General features: G+C 39.8%; 1 pseudogene; it reads left to right on the plus strand.

Annotated features, from left to right (window-relative positions):
- Nucleotides 1-1896: 1896 nt before the first annotated feature.
- On the plus strand, nucleotides 1897-16146 carry LOC116895812 (annotated as a pseudogene).
- Nucleotides 16147-20208: the final 4062 nt, after the last annotated feature.

Raw genomic sequence — 20208 nt, forward strand, 5'->3', positions numbered from 1 at the left:
GAGGTTGAGACCCACACTGAGAACAACTGAACTAACACTATTTGTTGAAGATGCTGTTTTTTTCCAATGTATATTTATGGCTTCTTTATAAAAGTTCAGGCATAGATTTATCTCTAGGTCTTCAGCTTGACCCCATTGATGAACATGTCTGTTTTTACAAGTTGGCATTTTTCTAATGACATTATTCAGCCTTTAGAATCAAAGGAAATATCATCATTTCTGTGACATAGGTGGACTTGAAGGACATTATGATAAGTGAACTGAGAAAGGTACAGAAAGACATTAAATGTTACACAGTTACATGTGGACTCTTAAAATGTTAAACACAAGGAAGCAGATACTACAGTAGTGACTTAACAGGGCTAGCTGGAGCTTGAAGGTGTACGAGTCTTTGGGGGCAATTTTAGTGAATGAACCACCAACTTAATCAGGAGGAATAAGTTCGAAGACCTACACCACTATGGAAACTCTGGTTAACAGCAATGTATCCTACTAAACACTGCTAAGAGTAGATTTTAAGAATTCCCTTCATATGAAAATAAGTGTGTGGAATAAAGTACACAGTGCCTACCTTGATCTAGACTTTCACAGTACACATACATTTCAAAGTATGTATGCAAAAATACATACTATTCCATTTGTAAATTAAAATAAGCAAATCTGTGAATATAAAATCCTTCTGAAAAAGACCACAATAAAAAACATAATCTCACACTGCCATCAAAGATTTTTAAATACCTCAGCCTTTGTGTTACAGTCCTTAAATGGCAGGTTGTGGTAAAATTCTCTCTCATACATGTAACTCTTCTAGCAAAGTACAGCCTTACCTCCGGGAACCTTTGTGTTAATTCCTTAAGAGAGAACTGTGGAGGAATTCGGTGCTCCTTTCTGTGGCACTGACATGGATCAGGCTTTGCAGTGGCTGGACACAGTGTTTAAAGAATGAGTGAGCCTTGGGCTTTTGACCACTTTAGGGTCAATTCTTTCCATAGCCCTTGAGTTTATGTGGGCTCTGGAAGAGCTAACATGAGAGTTAAGATGATTATAGAAAATTATCCTTCAAAGGGTAACGAGGGCTGCCTATCCAGCATGATCACTGTAGTGATAAGAACAGAGGAGAGAAAATCCCTCCAGACTCTCACAGCTGACCAGACACAGCACACCTCAGTGCTACTGACGCTAACAACTTGCTTATCCACGTGTTCTCCTGATGCCTTAGAAACTCCTTAGTTTGTAATGACGGTTGCAGGGTTGTGTATCAGTGGGTGGGCTGAAGTATGAAAATGGACAGTGTCGATGTTACCTTTGCTGTGCTTCAGAATGAGTTTCAGATACTTTAGAAGGAGCTGTGGACATAGGCATGGTCAATAAAAACAATTTGGTAAACCCCTCAGAATGTGCTGATTCATGTGCTTTTTCCTTCTGCGTCCTTCTGAGACCAGCAGGAATGAAATCGTGTGGCTTTGACCTACTTGGTTCCACCATGGAACTGGGAACTATTCTGAGAATCCTCTTCCTTGAACACAAATCTCCTGCTGTTGATTTGTGGTTTATTTCTCTGCACAGGGTGTCAGGGACCTCCCAGCTGCTTTCCACAAGAGATTCAGGACTGAATGAGACTCAGAAACACATGGGATTCTGTATTTGACTTGGACCTGGGAAATAGGCAAAAGACATGCTGTCCTAGGTCCCCTTATGTTGGAGACATGTTCTGAGAAATGTACCACTAGGTGATCCTTCATTTTGAGAACATTATAGGATACATGTCTACAAACTTATAGTCTAAGTCAATTACCCCATGTGGCTGCTGCTGATGTACCAGACATAGAATGTAATTCAAAGTTTAAAGGCATTTATTGGCTTTCAAAAGGAGCCATAGACACATGCATGATCGATATGGGGGATTTGGTAAGTTCTTCAGAATGTACCAGTTCATGAGGTTTTATTTCCTATCATTTCAAAGATCAGTGTGCATGTATGTGCACACACATGAATACATTCTAAAATGATGGTTAAAAGTGTAGTATACTTAATACATAATTCTATAATGTGGTCCTTTACTACAATTACCAAGTATGTACTGTAAATAGTTAATGAGCTACAATATGACCTTATATGAAAGAAAAGGTGGTCGATTGTTCACACCAGCCGTTCCACAAACATGAGCGTAGTGAGCTGCTACAGCACTAGTGAGTACATCGTCTCTACTTCCAACTACATTACTGTCTTATAAAACCTTCCACTTATAAAGACCATTATTAACTAAAAGTTGGCCTTTGTTATTGACATTAGGTCTTGGAGCAGAAGGACAGCAGCCAAGACCTGCCTGGTAGCTTATCCTTCCATGCCCACCAGTTCCTGTGTTTCCTGTCTACTTTCAACCTTGACAAACATCAAGAAGCAAAAATGAAGAAAGCGGTGTGAAGAACAACAGGCATTCATTGTGAGCAAAGACACAGCTTTCACAGACATCAAGATCCACGCCATCAGGAATCGGTTTGCTTATTATTCACTCCTGAGTCTCTGAACTCAAGTGATCAATCAGCAGAGGAACCATTTGTCGGAACTTGTTTACTATACCCATAATTATCCAACCAATCATTCCTTGATTTTATTACTTCCTACAAAAACCCACCCCTTTTCTTTTACAGATGCTGTCTCCTGTAGTCATAGCTAAACGTACTTCTATTCTTTTTCTCTTACATCCCCATCCCAGTGGCCTCCAGAAACAAAGGAACTATGCAGACTAAGTGCACATGGAGTCCATATAACATGGGTCAATGTGCTGATGCCAACAGCAGGCCCAAGGCAGAGTAACTATGCCCACCTGGGACAACCCCACCAGGGCCTTGTCAAGTCTTCTCCATGTATAGCCTCAGTGGAGAGGTATTTGGCTGAGCTTTTCTATATGGGAAGGTACGAGTTTTAAGTTCCTTAACTTATCAGGAACTCAATATTGACATTAGCAATATTAAGTATAGACTCTAAGTCTCTGTAAGCCCTTCCCTGGGTCTAGCCACCCTTCTCAGATATTATGGGCTCAGGAGTAAAAGGACTAGCTAGTCCCACTCACATTCATCCCTGGATGTGATTGTCACCAAGTAACCTATCCCTCCAGGAAGTCACTCAGTTCACTTTTCCTACCAGGCCTTCCTTACCATGTCTAATGTGAGACACTGAGACTTATTTATCTATCCTTTCTAAGACAGTATAAAAATAAGTGAAGCCCAGAGATGCTGTGCAAGCAGTTGAGCTGCATAAAGGCACCCAGAGAATTGGCACGCCACCGCCCCTTTACCCTCTTGTTTGCTGAGTTTCACAAGCTGATTTGTGGGCAAATATGCTCTTCTCCGTCTCCCATCTGGGAACAATATATCAAATGACTTACAACATTTTAATCGTGTAACACAAGTCTACTGTTATGAGTATTTTCTTTAAAGGGTGACAGATGAAAGGAAAGAGAAATGACAGTGTCCTCATTTAACTGTAAAATGGTCTCCAAAGAAGTCAGAAAAGGCCCCAATCTCAATTATTATCACTGAATTGTGTTTATCAAGCAGTATGTGCTGTACTCTCAAGAAACAGACTAAATAGACAGATGAACATACACAAAATCCTCAAAAGACCAGAGCAGACCCTGGGTTGAAAGGCCCAGGGTAGTGCAGTTTACCAGGCTCTTTTAACGACCCTAAGGCTACAGACAGGAAACTTTGACTTTGACACACAATCCCTTATTCCTCCTACTATCACTGTTTTTATTGGCACTGTGGGTTGAACCCCGAGCCCCATGCTTGCTATGCACATGTTCCACTGCCAAGCTAATCTCACGCACTCTTATGTGTTATTGTGCCCTTGTTCCTAGCTCACAGTTGGACACGGAACAGCTGCTACTTACAGCTTCACGTCCTTTCCACAGGGGCACAGATGTGACACAGCTTTGGACCAGGACCGCACTGAGGGAGCTGCCACAGTAAGTCAACAGCCTCACTATCTACACTACTACAAGGTGGTTTCAGTTGTCAAAAAAGCTGTAAGACTGTGGCGGAAAGACAGATCTCACAGTCAGCAAAGCATTTAAGAACATACCTGGGCACTGAGTCTTAGGAACCTGAGTATAAGATGAGGTAAATCTCACAAAAAAACAGACAGAGACCCAGCCACAGGAACTTAGTACAAGCTACAGGACATGGGTGCTGCCAGACTCCTAGGCCAGAATGAGGCAGGAGCTGGAACTTGAGTGGTCACTGGGCTTGTCCAAGGCTGAACCAAGGAGATCAGGAATTTCCAAATAATCTATAGGCCAACACTTTGAGGTTTATAAAGGCATCTTTCAGTTTGAGCTGTTCCCACCTTACACATATTATACTTAAAAAAAATTAAACAATGTAGAGAATTTTTTGCAGTAACAGAGCTGTAAAAGTAATTAACTATTAGTATTACAGTGTTGTTTAATCCTACCCAGCTTATGCATTAGCCTTCACACACCATCATTTTAAACACTGCTTTTGTGCACTTTGCTCCACTTACTAAGACAGAGTTGGGGATTTGGAAGAAATGATCCAGAAAAAAAAAAAAAGGGTTAGAGAGGCTAAACTCCATCATATACAGATTCGATTACAAGAAAAAAAATGCATGTCAAGGACAAATACAAAGGATTCTGTATTGTCTGATATAAAACACATAACAAAGAGTTCTTTGGGAAATAGTAAATAATGCTTTGCCAGCCTTGGAAAGAGTAGTAGAAATTCCAAGCTGTAGTTGGAGAAGGCAGCAGAAGGTGGAAAAAGTGGACAAAGGCAGTGGATTGAGCAGAAGAGAGCAGGACCCGAGCTTCCCAATGCTCATTGCCAGCAATGCTTCTTCAGGGGTGGGGATTGGGGTTGGAATGAAGTGGGGAAGGGAAACAAGCAGGCACTAGGAGCAAAGTGGTTGAAGCTTGGTACACAATGGCTAATTTCATCCTAAAGTCTACGAAATAGAACTAATTTTGTCCAAGAGATAAATATTGTGGAAAACTATACTTCATAAATAAAAAATATGACCCTACCATTCCAATTCCTGCCCTTGAATTCCTACTGATATCTGCCTATGTAAACTTCCAAGGCCCTCTGTTCCCTGTGGGGAACAGAAGTTCTCGATGGCAATGTGTTTGCAATGGACAAACTAAGAGAACAAAACCAGAAGAAAATAAAACCATTTCAAAATTATATTCTCCAATTCTGTTACTTCATAATATATGTGATAAAGTCAAGAATGGCTATTTGAGACAATTTTGAACATTATAGCAAAGTACTAATGAAGTTCAAATTATGGCAAAATCAGCTTTAAAATGTGTAAACATACATAATGGACTTCATTATACCATATTCATATATTTACAACATTGTATTTTGCTAAAATTTACCCATTGTAAGTGGATGAAATATATTCCAAATAAATGGACATTTTCTGTAATACCCAAAGAACCAAATGTAATACCCATGAACATTACTGTGCTGTTTCTGTGGATTCTAGCTTGTGCTAAGGCCAAGGCAGGGCATTCTCAGCTTGAAAGAAAGGCAAGCAATGTGCTGAGGTTCCTAGGTGAAGGCTTTTGTTGGAGGCTTGTTTTCAACCAGATGTGGGTCAATTTCATCGACAAGCTCTTGAGTCTGACTAACACAGACCCTTTCAATAGGAAGCCACTTGACATTAATAAACATCAAACTCCCTTCAACTCCCACAGAAATTGCTTGCTTTTAAAGTGACTTGAATCCTTTGAAAGAAAGAAATCATATGTAGGTTGTCTCATTTGTGCAGAATTTTAGCTGCCTGTACTTCTGAACTTGAGGTTAAATGTCTCTTTAAAGAGGACAAGAGTTAACATGTGCAGAGCCCCTACATTGTGAAATGCTCTACTCTAAGCATTGCATATGGATGTGTAACTTACAAGACAGGCCTTATTAGTGGCACAATCTTATTGGGAAGAAACTTGGAATTCTAGTCAGGTCATAAATGAGACCAAATTACGGCTTCTAAGTAAGTCTGGATCCAGTTTTGTGTTCTTTTATTATGCTGTCTTTCATCTGCAAAATATCTATATGTTGGTATCATCATCCCTTGTAATTATTTTTAAATTGTAAAATAGTAATCTATTCTATGAAGAAAATGAAAGTCCTTAAATGAAATGGAGTTAACTTGTCATCTCATAATGAAAACGGTATCTATTAATATATGATTGTTAATTCACATTTTAATGATTGTTGATTTTCAGGAAAAATAATTTGTCAGCATTATTAATGTAATACAATTTTTAAAGTAGCTTCTCTGTTATACTAGCTATGTTTCCAGCACTTAATCCATAGATGAGTGGCTATTGTAGATATGAAATATTTGTCTTTTTGTGTGTTGTATATACACATCCATGGGTCTGTGTATAGAGGCTGAGGTTGACATCAGATGACTTCCTTAATTGCTCTCTACCTTATTTTGTGGGAGTCTCACACTGAACCATTAGTTCAGCTAGGTGGTCTAGCTAGTTAATTCCAGGGCTTTGCCTGCCCCACCCCTCCCAACACCAAGCTCTTGGGTACATGTGTAACAGTGCTCAGCTTTGATTCAGTGGTTGGGATTCAAACTCAGGCCCTTATGTTTGCATAGCAAGCATTTTTCCAACTGAGACACACCTTCAGCCTCTGATATAAAATATTTTTAATGTCTTAGGAAGTTCACAATAAGAGTCCAGAATGTTCACCTTCTAGATCTACAACTGTCTTTTTAATTGTATGTTGTATGTATTTACATTTCAAGTGTTATCCCCTTTCCCCACTCTCCTATTCTCCCACCCCTCCTGCTTCTATGAAGGTGCCCCTACTCCCACCCACCCACTTTCACCTCACCACCCTGGCATTCTCCTACACTGGGGAACCGAGACTTCACAGGGCCTTACTGATACCGATGAGGATGCTTGTAGCTAACCATTAGAGTGAGCATGGGGACCCCAATGGGGGAGTTAGAGAAAGGACTGAAGGATCTACAACTGTCTTAATTGGAGTTACTCTTGCTATGATGAAGCACCATGACTGAAACCAACTTTGGGAGAAATGGTTTATTTCAATTTTACTTCCACATCATTGTTCATTATTAAAGGAAGTTGGAACAGGAACTCAAATAGAGTATGTAACTGGAGGCAGGAGCAGCTGCAGAGACACAGAAATGTTGTTTCCTGACTTGCTTCCCATGACTACCTCAATCTGCTTTCTTCTAGACTCCAGGACCACCTGCCCAGAAATGGTACTACCAGCAATACGCTGGACACTCCCCATCATTCACTAAGAAAATGCTCTACAGGCTTGCCTAGAGCCCAATCTTAGGGAGACATTTTTTTTCAATCAAGGTTACCTCCCAACCATAGCTTCTGTTAACTTGACATAAAACTGGCCAGCACAATAAACAAACAAATTAATAACGTGTCTTTGAATGCAGCTATGAAGCAGAACCCCATTTGACTGATAAAAACCAAACTCATGGGCTCATCTTCAAAGTTAAGGAGCTGAAAGTAATTAGAGCTTGTGTATTTTTCCTGATAAGCAACACAAAATTATAGTTGTACACGGGGAGAGAAAGCATAGTTGGTAAGCTGGTAGACTTGTAAGCTTTCGTGCAGGGATGCAGATGTTTGCATAAAGTGATGTGCATTTTGCATAAAGAATTCTTGGATCTGCTAAAGGAAGAGCTCAGTTTGATGTAGAATTAGGTAGCACTCAGAATTTAAGGGTGAGAAGAGTATTTTACAACAGAGGATGTTTGGAAGACTTCTGACCATGAATTGAGATCTTAGGAATGGTTTCAACCATGAGTTTAGGGTTCCTCAGAGAGATTAATGAGATACTCAGAGAGAGACATGAAAAAGATATGCTGGAGGAAATGGATCACCTGAATGTGAAGGTCAAACAGCTCCAAGGTAGACAGTGTGAACACCAGAGAACAGAAAAATAATGGGGCATGGTTCTACAGGCTCAGAAGTAGCTGAACTGGTGCTGAGGCTCTTAACTTGAGGCTGAGCATTCAAAAGTCTGAGGAGAGTACCTACTGCTACTATGGATCTCTAGAGTCTGAAGCTCTGAGATCCCAGAACTAGAGAAGGGTATTTTCTGGTCCAGTAACCTTTCTGCTCCAATCTGGGCCTAAGTCTAGTGAATGGTGTTTGAGGACAGATCTGCCCCATTCAGTCCACAACATTTCAGACAGCATAAGTAGTTGAAATGAAGTATAAATTATTTAGATGTCCCTTTCAGATATAGGCTCAGTGTCCACTGAAGCAACAAGAGAAAAATAACTCTCTATGAGCCATCTGAGAATTTCTTAATCCAGTCAGGTTGAAATGCAAAGATCTCCATGTAAGCCTCTAGCTGGTCTAGCATTCTGCTTGCTGGAGTGGCCTTTGTGTCTCTGAACTTGGAAAGACAGTGCCAGAAGCTAGATCATTAAGAACCCAAAAGTGTGAATTACAGGATTCTGTGATATGTTTCCCACTAAACTTTGTGCAAGGGGTGTATTGAGGTCTCCAGTGTGTTTGGATGAAGAGATCAACACAATTTCTATGATTGGTTGAAGAGATCAACATAAATTCTGTGATCTACACCACTGGCTATCCTCTTTTGTCTCAGGAAAGATCATCAGGGGAGTATAGTATTCATTATTGATTTATTTATTTTTATTTTGAGCATGTAAGTGTTTTTCCTGCATTTTGTACATTCATGTGATGCCTGACCAGACCAGAAGTTGGATCCCCTGGCACTGAAGTTACAGAAGATTTTAACCCTCTATGTGGGTGCTGGGAATCAAAACTAGGTCTTCTGCAAGAGCAGCCCTGCTTTTAGCCACTGAGCCACCCTTCACTTCCCATAATCAGGAAGTTTTAAGGGCTTCATTATTTTTAATTCCTTAGATTATTTCATCTAAATGCCAACACAAACAAAATGAAAATATACAAAAAGACATTATGAAAGTTTGACAGAATTAAAGAGTTGGGCACTCAGACATTTCCACAGATCCCAGGATAAGGGTATAGGGTTCAAGATTGTTCACAGACCCAAGATGTCTCATCTAATACAACAGCTTTAATGTCCTTCACATTGAACAACCTTTCTTTTAGGTCGAATTTTTTAGACAGAGTCCTTGGATCCATAGCAGGACAGGAACACAATACATAGAAAAGACTGGCCTTGAACTTGTGGCAAATGGGTTACTGCCTCTCCAGTGACAGGGTTACAGGCTATTCTCAGCCAGCCATTGCAGCTTCGGATCTGATCTGTCTGGTGAAGCAGGAGTCATCACAGATACGCTGCCAGCTTAAACGTGAAATATGTAGGACATATACTAATCTTGACTCTCCCAGTCTGTGTGTGTCGTTATTGAGGAAAAAGTCTATTTAAAATGAATATCTGCAGTCTTCTTTCATGTGTAAAACCATGAAAGGAAACATGACTATCTTGAAATGAAGCAGAAATCATGAGAACCAATTTCTCTCTGCCTCTTACAAAGCCACACCCGTTCTGCAAATCACTATCAGCCAGGAGGTCCACCGCTGTTTTGTTCAGAGTTGCATGTTGGAACATTTGGTATGTTCATGGGCATATTTCGTGATAGAGATGGAATTTGCTGGTCCTTGAAGAGCAAAGATTCTGCAAGGTCTCGTTAGTGGGTAGAATGAACTATCTGCACACAGGCTGGCAAGCTGAACTGTAGAAACGATCTGTATGATGAGCTCTTCCTTGGGCATCGCAACGTAGTCATCAGGACATGATTACACTTTTGGAAGATCCATGGGTACACTGGGAACCCACTGCTTGCCAAACACTGATTGCTGGCTGGTCCTTGAACAAATTGCGCTTGCTAGCCATAAGGAGGATAATCACTTTCCTGTTCAGTCACCTCTCCATAAAGGCAGCCTTATGCTCCAATTAAACAGTGTCTGCTAAGAATCTTTCTAGCTTTAAGGAAGGGACAGAGAGCAACACTAACATGACACCAGTCCTGCATTTGCCCTTCACAACTCCTGGGAACATCACCTTGAACTTTCTAATAGCCTCCAGCAGACAGAGCTGTGTTATCCATGCTTCTGCATTTTCTATTACTCCAGAAATAAAGTCAGCCCGATTGTGCTGGGATGGCAATCTACAGGTGGAAAGGTATGTCAAAGAGCTAGACACTTAAAGTGTCATGTTGATGAATCCAGATGTAGCGACCTTTAACCAGCAGGACAAATCCTCAGTTACTGTTACCTGCAAACACAAACGAATCCACTTTTTCCTGGGAGATTTGTGGCAACAAAATAATTGAACCAACATTCTGTCACTTTTCAGATCACACAAAGCCCGCACATTGGTGTTGCCCTGACGACACATCCCATCTTTTTTATTTTTATGTAGGCTAGTAAAAATGTAGATGGGCAAGGAAATCAAGGACACAGCTTCCAAGGCAGCAATTAAGGCCACAAGCATGACTACCCTTAATTACAAAGTTGGACTGTGATTGACATGATCGGCCCCTGTGGGCTTTCTTTGGGTCACTTGCCAATCAGAAAGTGCCATATCACATCCATCACAGAAATAAGGGGTTCTTTGCTCAAATAAAAATGAGAGTTTTAAGAGGCCAGCAGCTCTCTGGTTCTGTGGTTCTCTGATCATGCAGAGCCATGAGACCACTGTTATTGCCTTCCTGCTATTCTTTATAAAAAGGGAAAGAAAAACCTTCTGCAGAAGCTGCTGAGGAAAGCATACTGCTTGTGTGTTCTCCACAGCCCTTGAACGACAACATGTCCATCGCTGATGTTCCTCACCACACTCTGGATAAGGAAATGACTCTTTCAGAAGAGAAATCCTTTCTCCCAGTTGGAAGTAAGCTAAGGTTTTCAAAGAAAATCTTCTTTTGTGTCACCTGTAACTATATAGCTTTAATTTTAAAATACCACCAGCATCCACATTTTTGAAGCCTCAGATTTTCAGTCCATTTGTCAAAGTGTGACACATTAAAATCACATTTGGAGATCCTACATTCCTCTCGTCCCAACAGTCAGAACTCTTGGAATTTGTCTAGTCTTCCCAGGCATTATCTGGATAGATAACTACATGTAGGCCTTCAGGGGAACATATATATGTATGTATATATATATATATATATATATATATATATATATATATATATATATATCATTGTTTTCATGGTCTAAACCTTATACTTATGATACTTGTGTGCTCTATGTTACTCTACAGTGTTTTAAAGATATTTATGTTGATATAGTATGTTCCAGCTCATTCATTTTAGTTATAGCCTTTATGAATACACCATACAATTTTTAAGCACTATTCTTTTTGAAGGATATGAAATCCAGGTTTTAGTTTTGGTACCATAATGCAATAGATATCATCAAACATGTCAACTCTATGTGTACAGGAAATTTCTCTGGAGTAAATGCCTAGAAATGGAATAAATCAGGATGCCCGGGAGAATAACTAGCACTGTGCTCCATATAGGCCCGATGTCTTCCTCCTGGACCAGAAGAAGCCTAAGCTTCAGTCGTGCACACTTCTGTGAGTTTCGTTGTTCATTTCTGGGTTGATAGCTTGGGATTATTTCTCTGGAGTACATAGTTCATGATGGTATTGGCCATTGTAGGATAAGGTGTCTGTGTGAGAGCCAAGTCGATAGCTCAATGACAGAACCTTCCTATCATGAGCAGGGCCTTGGGTTCCCCCTTCAGCACCGAAGAAACAGAAAGCCAGCATTACTGTAATTTACATGGAAGTCACTGTCTTTTCAAATTGGACTGTGCAATTTTCATTTTTTATTTTTGCATAACGTATTTTACTTCTTGCTGATGTTTCTCTGTCACAGACTTTGAAGAAATGCACTAGGTAACCTCAGAGAAACCTTGTCCATGGTGTCAGCAGTTCTGCATTTTGAAGATAGTGTTCTTTATATACAGAACAAGTTTAGAATAGAGACATTATATTTATATGTCAGAATGATTCTTCAGTTTTGAATTAAAACAGATTCTGAAATAAGGAAAAGTATCTGTCCATTGCCAGACAGTTTATTTTCCATTTGATGAATTACATATATATATTATATATTTCTAAGATATATATATATATATATATATATATCTTAGCAAATGTGTTTATTCATGTGTGCATGTGTCCATGTGTGCTCGTGCCATATATATGTGTGTTTGTGTGTATGTTCATGCATGTGTGTTTCTGTATGGTGTGCTACAGTGCAGATGTGTGTATATGAATATATATACTCTCTTGTGCTCATGTATAAAACGGGAAAAACATAAATATCCTCTTCCAAAAGCTCTCTGCCTTTCTTTCCTCCTGAGACTTGGCCTCTTGCTAACCCTGTAGCTTGCTGGTCTTTTGCCTAAGTTGGCTAATCAGCGAGCCTCAGGGATCTTCCTGCCTCTCAGTGCGGATACAGGTGCATGCAGCTATGCTTGTCTTTTTATACATGTATCGGGGGATCCAAGTAAGATCCTTGTGCTTATGTAGCAAAGATTCTCATATACTAAACCATCTCCCCAGTTCCCTGAGGAACATTGCAATGGAGCTATATAAATTTGTCGTTAAGGATAGTACTTTTGGTAAGGAATTCTCAGTTTAAGTCAATACTAAGAAGAGGTTAGAAGAGTTTCCAGTTATATGGCTGACCGAGATTCTGTATCCTAACTATTATCTCTCTATGCTATGGGCTCCTCACTGACAAAGTTAAACTATGATAGTTTCTCTTCTTAGGGTTACTTCAGAACTTAAAGAAAGCATACTACATACTAAACTTGTAACAATATTTGGCACAGAATGAGCACTCAATAAATTATAGCTATTATTTGTTTAAGATCACAAAGTTATCATATTTCCTATCATATGGCAATCTGAAAGTAATCTGAGCATGAGTGTTTCAATGACCCCAGGAAGAGGGTTGTGAGTTTGATGACAGCCTGGGCACTAGAGAGAAGCTGTCAAAAAAACTCCACTTAGGTTTTCTTGAAGTGTATTGTATTCATTTCTATATCTCATCCTGGAGAACAGTGTGAAAAAATAAATTAGCTTAACCTTTTTCCCATATGCCTATCCAGTTCCCACAACTCCACATTGTAAGAACCTTCTCCTGAATGGTCACATGTTCTTTCACTCAGTGTTGGATTCATGTGCCGTCAGCATCTTGAGAATGTGCCATTCCTAGCTGAATCTCCTTGACAATTCTCCAATGTGGTTGTAGAGCTCTCTACAGCATACCTGAGCTGTAGTCTAACTTGTAGCCCTGCTGTGATGGCCGGATGTTGGCGAGTGAAGGTCCTGGCTTTCTCCTTTCCGTGCTTTGCCTCTGACCTCTTGTCTTCATTCTTTTCAGCACTTGGGTTCCTTCTATGCAGGAACGTTAGACCTTTCCAGCTAATCACTCTTTCCCGCGGTTCTAAGCAATGACCATGTTTGACTGCATAGATTTTCTTGATACATCTTCTGATGTATATTCTAATTAACTTTATAATTAATCCAATTAAAGGAGATTTGGAGAGTTGTTAATTGCATATAATTTATTTCAATGGCTTTTTTGAGATGTAAGCAACACACCTCATCATCCATCTGTCCACCGGAAGTATGCAATTCAATGGTTTTGGTGTATTCACAGAGTCGCAGAACCATGACTTCAAGACATGTTAGGATGTTTTCACCACCAAACAGAAATTATATGCTGATTACCGCTTACTTTCCAAAATCCCTCAATTCTTCCAGCCCAGGTCCCTCTAAGGTACCGTCTGTCTCTGCATGTTTGCTCATTGTGGATATTACACATATGCAAAATCACACAATGCCAATTCTGTCAGTTAGCATAAAGTTGTCAGAACTGTTTGTGTTACAATGTTTAAGTACTGAACTCTCTTCTTCTTAGTAATAGTTGTTTTATGTATATAATGTATTTGGTTCAACTATCAGTTAACATATTTTTTCTAGTCTTGATTATTATGAAATACCTCGCTCTGAATATTCAGAGTTAAGCTTTGTGAGAAGTTAACTTGTATTTCTCTCGAATCTATGTCTAGTGTAGAATTTCTCAGTTACTGGTTAACACTAGGTAACTTTCCAAGGACCCCTTAGACAGCTCCTGCATAGCCAGAACCACCTTATATTCCACAAGCATTGTGTGAGATCCCCAGCTTCATACCACCCAGTACCTGTTATTCTGTGTCTCTCATGTCTTAGGTGTGAAGTGGCAGGATGCTTTTATCTTCAAATTTTCCTTTTGATCTTTAAAAAAATGGCCTTCAGTTTTTTTTCTAGAGTTCTCCACTTTAGCAAGTAACTAAAATTCTATTTAAAAAATGTCAACATATAGATTCTTTGTGTATCCATTTTTATTATAGTTTTGCTTTGGTTTGGTGATCTCTTTCTCAAATACCTACTAATTTTGGAGTGAAGTCTACATAATATTTAAAATAATCAGTTTTATGAATGAACTTTCCTGACAAGTGGTAAGATGCAAGTCAAGTCATTGTCCTTAAATATGTCATCTTTAGTGGGCTGTGGTGGTGCATACCTTTAATTCCAGCTCCCGGGAGACAGGGCTAGTAGTATTGGAGTTGAAAGCCAGTTTAGGTTTGAGTTTCTGGTCAGTCTAGGCCATTTACTTGGATTGTACCTGGGGAAACCTAAAACATATTCAGTGAGATAGAGGGATGAATATACACATACCCCTCACATACACATATATATGTTCATATGAATATGTATACATGCATACATATATATGATCATATAAAACATGCATTGAGATGCATGAATATATACATAACCCCACACATATGCATATATATGTTCATATGCATACATGCACATATATGATCATATAAAACATAAAACATATGCAGTGAGATAGATGGATGAATATATATGCCCCCCCATATATATATATATATATATATATATATATATATATATATATATATGTATCTTGAGCTGTATTCAAACCTCCACTGTATATTACCTTTCCTGGCTTATGTTTCTCTCTCTAAGGGACTATTTTGCTGGTTTAGTTTGGTTTGGTCTGGTTTGTTTATTTGTTTGTTTATTTGTTTATTTTTGCCAGATGCAAATGCCCTCCTCCTTGCTGTGCCCTTAAGACTAATTATTGTCTTCTTATAATGAACAGGCATTCTCTTTAGCTTCTAAGACTGCAGTTGTTTCAATTTAGTGTCTAAAGGAACGCAAGAGGTAGCATAGATTCACCCCTAGGACATTAAAGATGTTAAATTGTCGATCTGTTGATGGATGTAAATGTTATAGACTAACATATACTTAAAACCTATCCTGGTAAATGACAACTGTAAAAATGGAGGCAGAAACAAAGAGAATATGAGAATAGAATGTGATAATTGCCTCATAGATATTATCTATGAGCAAAAAATGTTATTTTAAATTAGAAAGAATGGGTTGAAGTTTAAAATAAAAACAGTAGTCCCATGCTGCCTGGCCTCAGAGCTGGAACACAGGCTGCCCTGCTATATCTTGGTAACCACCTCCCAGGCCTGTCACAGTTAGGCTCTGGTTCCTTTGCTAAGCCACCACGTCATAGAGCAGGGCCTGCAGGTCTCCTGGGTAGAACTGCAATTCAGCAGTGGGGATGGGAGCAGCATTCCAGCCTCCGTCCCTATTAATTGTGACACAGAAAAAATACTGTTGGATGCCCAGCATGGATCTGGATAAAGCAGCTCCAAGAGTTCTCACTGTGACAGCCCACCTCACTCCCAGACACCACACGATACCCACAGAGCTGAAACAGACACCCACAGCTTTGGCGAGAAAAACGGCACTCTGTGTGCGGAGGATTATATCGAGAGGAGAAGTTGAAAGTATCTGGAAGAAAAACTCAGATTGGACATGGGATTGGTCAAGTCGGCCAGAAAATATTCCCAAGAAATTCCTTTTTAAACACACGAAGCACAGCTACTCTCAGCATGAGAACCACAAGCGTTAAAAGTGGGCATTTTCTCGGCAGACTTTCTGAAGATTTTCCTTCCTTCTTTGTTACTGTCTCATGTGCTGGCCATTGGCTTGGGGAATCTACATTGGATGGTGTCGGACAATTTCCACTAGCACCTTGTGATGAAGATTTGGATCTGACTTCTGTTCACACAATGAGAATTCATCTGGTGGAAGAGCTAGCATGATCCTTGTGTGTCTGACTGTATTACGTGTGTTTACTTGTTCTGTAAATGCGGTGTTCCTGATTTAATGATGCAGAATAGACCCTTGTCATGACCTATAATTATACCTATGGGATTAATTAATAGGCATGTCAGACTGATGTTTATTGTAGCATGTATTAGTAAATTTCTCTGGATATTAGATATAAATAGTATAAATAATTTTAATGTAGTAGCAATGGTGTATTTAGAAATGATCTGTAATTGTAAGACGGTTAAGACATTTTACACTTCAAAAGAATGAGTAAGTGATATTAAAATTATTAAAAGGTTTTTCCCAAAGGAATATTGTGGCCTTATAATCCTATTACGTAGTAGAAAATTAAAAGGTGTGGGTTATCTGTAAAGGGCTCTTACTTTATGAACTAAGTAGTGAGTAGGAGCTAAGGTTACCCACAAACCCCACTTTGCAGTCCCCCCTCTTCCTGCTTGCAAGATGAGGAGTCCAGCCTTGCTGTCCACCATTACCTTGGGTGGGCAGTTTTATTGCAGGTACCTTTATCACTCTGCTGGATTAAATTCCAGGGTTTGTACTAAATTTTCAGTGCTTTTAAAATCACCTGTATTGTAAGCAAATCTATCTACTTTAAAAGTCAGGAAATGAAAAACAAAATCTTGGCCAAATCCTTTGGAGAATGCTGGATTTGCATATGAATTAATCAGTATCCAAAGCTTCTGTTAAATCAGGAGTCCTCCCAGTCTTCTCTTTTCTGTAGCATGGTTTTAAAGCCTGCTTCTTTGACATGCTGCATATATTCTGTTGTATTTGTTTCATTGTCCCACACTTAACTCGGGTGTGTTAAAATAAAAGTAACATTTTATCAGTCAAAACATAAAATAAAATAAGAAATCAAAAATAAAAAAACAGAATGAGTGACTTAGAAAAAGTTAGGGCTCGATGATGAACTCAACTTTGGTCCTTAAATAACTTCATGCTTTATTCTTTAAGATTGGCCATAAAAATTTTACTTAACACAGTGTCTGTGTGTGTGAGAGAGAACAGAGAGACAGAGACAGAGGCAGAGTACAAATAGTTGGCTTATATTACCTTCGGTATCGTAAGTATCCTACACAGAGTCATGTGCCCGGAACCGCGGATGCTGAAACGCAATGAAGCAGCCATTCTTGATCTGGCACATGACGAGGCAGCTTTATCTGCTGTTCTTTATATTCCCGTCCAAGTTCAGATTTTTAGAATATAGCTTGTTATTAACTTAAGGTTTTGGCTGATTTTTACATGGAATACCCTTCCAATATGAGATTCGTAGTTTGGGTTTTGTATGGAAAATTTTATTCAATTACGATTCTGTACTTGTTCTGTTCCATTTTTTTTTCTCTTCATGAATTCCATTTGTATGTGTGTTCCACCATTTTCCCTCAGCCCTCTAACTATGTTCCACCATTTTCCCTCAGCCCTCTATGTTCCACCATTTTCCCTCAGCCCTCTAACTATGTTCCACCACTTTCCCTCAGCCCTCTAACTAACTGTGTGTTCCACCATTTTCCCTCAGCCCTCTAACTAACTGTGTGTTCCACCATTTTCCCTCAGCCCTCTAACTATGTTCCACCATTTTCCCTCAGCCCTCTAACTAACTGTGTGTTCCACCATTTTCCTCAGCCCTCTAACTAACTGTGTGTTCCACCATTTTCCCTCAGCCCTCTAACTATGTTCCACCATTTTCCTCAGCCCTCTAACTATGTTCCACCATTTTCCCTCAGCCCTCTAACTAACTGTGTGTTCCACCATTTTCCCTCAGCCCTCTAACTATGTTCCACCATTTTCCCTCAGCCCTCTAACTAACTGTGTGTTCCACCATTTTCCCTCAGCCCTCTAACTATGTTCCACCATTTTCCCTCAGCCCTCTAACTATGTTCCACCATTTTCCCTCAGCCCTCTAACTAACTGTGTGTTCCACCATTTTCCCTCAGCCCTCTAACTATGTTCCACCATTTTCCCTCAGCCCTCTAACTAACTGTGTGTTCCACCATTTTCCCTCAGCCCTCTAACTATCTTCGACCATCACCCCTTTGCCTCATCCCTATTATTATCTTCCACCCTTTTCCCTCAGCCCTCTCACTACTATTTTCCACCATTTTCCCTCAGCCCTCTAACTATGTTCCACCATTTTCCCTCAGCCCTCTAACTAACTGTGTGTTCCACCATTTTCCCTCAGCCCTCTAACTATGTTCCACCATTTTCCCTCAGCCCTCTAACTAACTGTGTGTTCCACCATTTTCCCTCAGCCCTCTAACTAACTGTGTGTTCCACCATTTTCCCTCTCTGGTTCCTAACCCTCTCTGATCATGATGTCAGCTACAGCTGGTGGATTTTCTTTTCTTTTCTTTCCTTTTCATTTGTTTCTTATCTCACTGATTCTAGCAGCTTTTGTCCCTTCTACTTTAGTCTCCTAAATTTTTGTATTTTAGTTTTATTTGTTTTTTTTTCTAATATCCTTGCTTATTTTCTAATATCCATCCTTCTAATAGATGGGTAGCTATCCCATCTCTACACATTTTTTAATTAACAAGCAGCCTTAATCAGTTTTGTGATTTTTAATTTCCTTTATATTTACATTTGAAATATTAAGTTAAAGCTTTTTATCAGACTTAGCTTCGCAGTCTGTTATTTGTTGCTCAGTGTTTTAGATTACTTCCTGCTGTGGAAGCATTTTCTCTTGCTCATGCTTGTTTGGGAAGGTCTTCTTATGTTTGAGGACTCACTAGAGTGATAAGTGTCCTCCAGTAAGCACCACCGTCCCAGAGCATGGCGTCAGAGCCTCTTCTGCATCTGCTAAGGTTTATAAGCAGTACCGTGTAAGTCCTTCTTCAGGTCTTTCCATGCCTGGGATTTCTCACGTTTGCTCTTCATACCTGCTGGAATTCTGTCTCCTCTACACATTAAGCACTGGGTTTGTGTTCTTCCACAGGGAGGCTCAGGTGCATGGGCAGAGGAGCACAATCCCATCATATCTTGACCTTCCTACTTGGCCACACATGGAAGGGGTTCCGCTCAGAGCTTTGGATGTATTTTCTGTTCAAACAAATTGGACAACTCTCCTTTGCTTGCCACAGCTACACAAGGAATGTGGGCTTGCCTATTCCTCTGTGTTTTACAGTTTGTAAGAATAACTTTCCTTTTGGTAGGTGTTACCCCCAAGACCACATTTTCAGTATTCCAGATGATCTTGTGATGGGAAGATTAAAGATCAAGGTTAGTTCTGCTGTCTTGCCTTTACTCTACTGTATCCCACTGATTTTTCCCCCACTTCACTGTCATCTTTTCCTCTTACCACACAGATGGTGTCATCAGAGAATTAATTGCCAAGCCCTCTTTATTCTGTGATTTTTGGTCATTGATGCTAAGGTTAATATAGGGATGTTTTCTTCTCTTTATGTTTGTTTCTGAAAGGTCTCATTAATTATCTAATGTTAAGGCTTTAAGCCCATCCATATTTTGATGGCCCTCAAGTTTCTTCACATCTTTGAATGTTTTTCTTACTTACACGTTCATGCCTAAATTTCTACACTCCTGCAACCGAGCTATTGTCAAGAAGTTATCCCTGTAGTACAACTGACGCTCACTGAGATCTCTGCAAGGGATGATTCTGTGACTGTACTTACCTCCCCTTGGTCCCTACCTTGGAATGTCAGCAAGTGTCTAGTTACCATTTAAAAATTTAAGCCAAATGATGTGGTGTGTCTATGCAGAATCCACTAGTGACTTTCTGTCCTACTTGAAACAAAATCTGAAATTTCTAAGCAAAGCCCGTGAGGCCCTACACAATTAGAAACCTCTGCAAGCTTATTTCCTATACTTCTCTCTCCCACTCTAGAACCTGGCTAGTTTCTCTGACACTCCAGGTGTCTCCTGCTTCAGCTTCTGTCCCCATGCTGACAGGGGCATGTGCTTTGCATGGTTCATTGACTTCCTTTCTGATGGTGTCATCTCTATCCTCTCCTGA

This window comes from Rattus rattus, chromosome 3 (assembly GCF_011064425.1).
Source record: "Rattus rattus isolate New Zealand chromosome 3, Rrattus_CSIRO_v1, whole genome shotgun sequence".
In the NCBI taxonomy this organism is placed as follows: Eukaryota; Metazoa; Chordata; class Mammalia; order Rodentia; family Muridae; genus Rattus; species Rattus rattus.